At 43.3% G+C, this 5,209-nt stretch overlaps 1 pseudogene; it reads left to right on the top strand.

Annotated features, from left to right (window-relative positions):
* The first annotated feature begins 1,520 nt into the window (after window positions 1-1,520).
* On the top strand, window positions 1,521-4,966 carry LOC148147286 (uncharacterized; annotated as a pseudogene).
* The last annotated feature ends 243 nt before the right edge of the window (window positions 4,967-5,209 follow it).

Genomic DNA, 5,209 nt, shown 5'->3' with positions numbered 1-5,209 from the left:
CAATATCAACTGTTTTTTATGGCTGGTGCAAAAATATTTATTTATATAATATGTCTTAGCTGTGGGACTATGTTGCTACAATAGCATTTCCAGGAAAAAAATCAAAACATATTAGCTAGCATCTAAAAGGTGCTAAGGTGTAACTTATTAGAACTCCAAGAGAAACAGATCTAAACTATTAGAATTTTTATCATTAACAGATATTCATTAATTTCTTGAGATTAAATTCTTGTCAATAGCACTGAATGTTTGATCCCATTTCTGGCTGAGGAAGCCTGTCCCCTTTCTGTGTTTGTAGTAAAAAAAAAAGACCACAGCACTTTGCTGTAAGTAGTTCAGGAAATAATCATTCAGGGAGTGAGCCGAAGCAAATATTTCTATTACTAGTCATACAGTCCTACAACACGGAAACAGACCCTTTGGTCCAACCAGTCCATAGCGAACATAATCCTAAACTAATCTAGCTACACCTGCCTGCTCCTGGCCCATTTCCCTCCAAGCCTTCCCCATTCATGTAGTTATCCAAATGTCTTTTAAATATTGTAATTATGCCCCCATCCGCCACTTTCTCAGGAAGTTCCACATGCGAGTGATCCTCTGTGTGAAAACTTTGCCCCTCATGATTTTTTAATATCTTTCTCCTCTCTTACTAATTTAATTTCATGAATGAAGTGGCTATTAGTGCAATATGGCCACTCAGATATACCTGCAAGTTGTGCATTTAAAAGTTTAATGGTAATATCAGTTACTAACCTACGAAACTTTGCACAGCTTTGTGAGAATTAAAAGCAAAAGTTTTGTAGGCTGTGTGGAAGGTCAAGGAATTATTGTACTAGAATTTATTAAAACCATTAGATTTGAAATTTTAATGAGGCTTAGGGTGTAACAGGACACAGGAAATTGATCTGATTCATCTCATTTAAGTGCCACTTTAGATTCTGATGATGGAAGTGGCTATATTTTCCACCATCCCCTCCATCTCAACTGAAGGGGTTCCTTGGCTAAATCTGGAACTTTACCCTGAATCGACCTCAATAGAACTCTCAGACCTGAAAGCTGACTTGGATTCATCCGAGGCCTCACTGATTTGCCCCTGGACCACAATGTCAGGTTACATCTGTCCATTCTCAACATTGATGCCTGAGTTCCTGCCCATGAGCAAGCCTTTGCTCAATGTGCGAAGGAGGCTCCTGAGCATGAAAGATCCCGGCTCATTTGGCCTTTATTTGGATGGAGTTCTTTTCATTGGCACAAGGCTGTGAATCCCAGTCTTGGGACACGTCTGACAGAGGCAGGTGCTTAAAATGGAGGGATCCCTTTGTGGGAATCCTCCTCTGAGGTACCATCTAAGTACCTTATTAAGTTGATTGGTGGACTGTTTGTGATGAGTGCAGCCTGGAAGTATACAGGCAGGGGGTCAGGGAGTCAAAGTGCTGCATCTCCTTTTCCACTAATTGAAGGCGCTCTGCCTCAATTTCTGGCTCCGCCTCTGTCCCACATTCCTGATCTTTGGTCGCCTGATGCAGAAAGGGATGGGCGGCAAGGAGGAGCTCCTGTCCATCTGTTCCCAGGACTGGCCAAGGTAATCTCAGTTGAGTCTGCCTCCCCCACAGTAACAGGGAGGCCATTCCATACCCTAACTACCTGTTGTGTGAAAAAGTTTATTTTTCACATCACCCTTGCTTCATTTCCACATCACTTTAAATCTGTGCCATCACGTTCTTTTCTCTTTTACAAATGGGAACAGTTTCTTCTATCTACTCTGTGCAGCCCGCTCATGATTCGGAAAACCTCTAGCAAACCTCCTCTTGGATTTCTTCTCTCCAAGGACTTCAATCTATCCTTATAACTGACGTTTCTCATTCCTGGAACCATTCTTGTAAATCTCTGTGTTCTGAGAAATAGTGACTAGACCCAAAACTTTACCTCTGATTTCTCTTCACAGACCTGATGAGTTTTTGCAGCAATTTCGATTTTTGTTTCTGATTTTCAGCATGACCAGTTCTTTCAGTTTCTTGTAAATCTCTTCTGCATTCTTTCTAATACAGTCACATCTTTTGGACTATGAGGTGCCCACAACTTCATACAATATTTCAGCTGGAGTCTCACAATTGTTTTGTAGTGAGCCCAATTGAGGTTTTAATAATTGAAGGTACTGGGGAAAAATCGGGCGAAACAGCCCCTCAGGTCTGCTCGGCCATTTATGATTACAGCTGAGTCATTCTCCACAGGATAACCATAAAAGAAAAGGGATGCCCTTTCAGTTGTTTTCTGTTGGGCTTGCCTGCTCTTTTACCTCTTGCTATAACCTCAGACATGAGCATCAGATGCTGTGACAGAACTGTATCTGCTTATTCGCACTGTTGGACATTCTAGGCCTGGGTAAGACTAAAGCTCCGTCCATATTATCCCCATCAAACATGCTCATGGGGTTCAATGCAGAGTGAAGCTCCCTCTACACCATCCCCATCAAATGCTGCCTGGAAAGGGATAGCACAGGATTTGATATAGAATAAGGGTTCCTCTACGTCATCCCCATCAAACACTCCCTGGACAGATACAGCATGGGGTTTGATAGAGTAAAGATTCATCTACACCACCCCCATCAAATACTCCCTGGACAGGTACAGCATGGGGTTTAATATAGAGTAAAGCTTTGTTTACATCGTCCCAATCAAACACTCCTTGGACAGGTACAGCATGGGGTTTAATACAGAGTAAAGCTTCGTCTACATCGTCCCAGTTAAACACTGCCTGGACAGGTACACCATGGGGTTAGATCCAGAGTAGAGATTCCTCTGCATCATCCCCATCAAACACTCTCTGGACAGGTACACCATGGGGTTAGATACAGAGTGAAGTTCCTTCTACACCATCTCGATCAAATGCTGCCTGGAAAGGGACAGAGCTGAAAAATGTGTTGCTGGAAAAGCGCAGCAGGTCAGGCAGCATCAAAGGAGCAGGAGAATCGACGTTTCGGGCATAAGCCCTTCATCAGGAATGAAGAAGGGCTTATGCCTGAAAAGTCGATTCTCCTGCTCCTTGGATTCTCCCTTACCTGCTGCGCTTTTCCAGCAACTCAGTTTTCAGCTCTGATCTCCAGCATCTGCAGTCCTCACTTTCTGCTGGAAAGGGACAGCACAGGGTTCGATACAGGGTGAAGGTTCCTCTACACCAGTGTTTCTCAACCTTTCCATGTACAACGCTCCCTTCTTATCCTTGAAATCATGCAACGCCCCCAAATCACCAAAGTCTGTTTTTGCATATATAACTGCAATACACTGCAGTGCTGAAAATGGAAAACGTTTGTGAAATATGTTTATATACAACAAAAAATAAATGTTATCATTTATTACTGTCTTATTCTTACTGTCCACCTACTTTTGGCCTACACTGTATAAAAGTTAGTCTATGATAGCATAATAGTCAATGCGATCCTTGTGGTTCATGTTGTCTTGCTAAATCATATACATCTGGTTCAAGTTTTGTCAAAAGCAATCTCAGGTCACCACGCTGAACAACATCCATGCGATTGCGGGTCTTATTTTGCAATTAGCTTTGCTATGTTGTATGATGCCACAAGGACATCCACATTTGTGGCTCCCATCTTTGAAAAAGCAGTGAAAATAGTTGGTCGCTGATTGAATTTATTCTTTAATGTTTAAAAATATGCCAAATCTTTGTCCTTTTTGTCACTGTGTTTCTTTTCTAAATGTTTAATAAGACGGGAAGGCTTCATGGCCTCGTTGGAAAAACTTTGTTCACAGAGCAAGCTCAGTGGTAACTGCTTATTAGATGGAGATTGAATAAAGCCATATTGCAAATAGTCCATGCTATACTGCCTGCACTTTTTCTTACTTGATGAGGCCATTTTTACACTGTCACTCGAATACCCTGATGGAATCATGGGTATTACCTTATCATGATAATTTTAAGATGCTCAGACAAGTAACAAAATTTGATTGGCTAATTAGCTGTAATGTGCATTCATTCTGCCACTGCTAGAACAGTTGAAAAGCTGTGTTTCGTCTTCCTAGAAGCGACACGAGTTAGGTGATATTGATCTCGGCAGTAGAATCAGTGCCAACTGCGAATGAGTTCAAATGGTTTGCCATTCAAAGAGAAGACTATCAGTAATAGCGCAGCAACCAATCAAAGCGCATGCCTCCATGGGTGCAGGGAAAATAACAGACTCGTGTTATGCGACTCCCCATCTGCACACAGCAATGTCCTTCAAGGACACGGCAGTCTTCCAAGTGATTGGTAAGGTCTCTACAAAGTGGTTCGGTGCCCCCTTGCTGCCCCCTTTGACTTCAATGCCCACTGAAGGAAGGCAAACACCCCTCAGAGGGCGCTTCCGCCCCCATTGAGAAACACTGCTCTACATCATCCCCATCAAGCACTCCCTGAACAGGTACACCATGGGGTTAGATCCAGAGTAAAGGTTCCTCTGCATCATCCCCATCAAACACTCCTTGAACAGGTACACCATGGGGTTAGATCCAGAGTAAAGGTTCCTCTGCATCATCCTCATCAAACACTCCTTGAACAGGTACACCATGGGGTTAGATCCAGAGTAAAGGTTCCTCTGCATCATTCCCATCAAACACTCCTTGAACAGGTACACCATAGGGTTAGATCCAGAGTAAAGGTTCCTCTGCATCATTCCCATCAAACACTCCTTGAACAGGTACACCATGGGGTTAGATCCAGAGTAAAGGTTCCTCTGCATCATTCCCATCAAACACTCCTTGAACAGGTACACCATGGGGTTAGATCCAGAGTAAAGGTTCCTCTGCATCATCCTCATCAAACACTCCCTGAACAGGTACACCATGGGGTTAGATCCAGAGTAAAGGTTCTTCTGCATCATCCCCATCAAGAACTCCCTGGACAGGTACACTATGGAGTTAGATCCAGAGTAAAGGTTCCTCTGCATCATTCCCATCAAGAACTCCTAGGATAGGGATTGCATAATGGGGTGACCTACCCCTTTAACCCCAATGACGGCTGTCAGTTCCTGCTCCACTAAATGTCACAAGCCGCAGCAAACCTCCCCTAATCGCGGATTGGTCTTTTAGAAGGGAGCCGCCCCTTTTACGATTTTATATTGGACAATGTCACTTGACAGGCGGTTGAATGCGACAATCGTATTGGTCAATTCCTCCATCACTCACCGACAAATTGTTACTTCCTGCCATGCAGTGAC

The sequence above is a fragment of the Chiloscyllium plagiosum genome, unplaced genomic scaffold, assembly GCF_037043375.1.
Source record: "Chiloscyllium plagiosum isolate Xiang-an unplaced genomic scaffold, Cpla_swu_hap1 HiC_scaffold_17, whole genome shotgun sequence".
In the NCBI taxonomy this organism is placed as follows: domain Eukaryota; kingdom Metazoa; phylum Chordata; class Chondrichthyes; order Orectolobiformes; family Hemiscylliidae; genus Chiloscyllium; species Chiloscyllium plagiosum.
The sequence above is the reverse complement of the archived record's forward strand: the minus strand, read 5'-3'. Positions and strand labels throughout refer to the sequence as shown.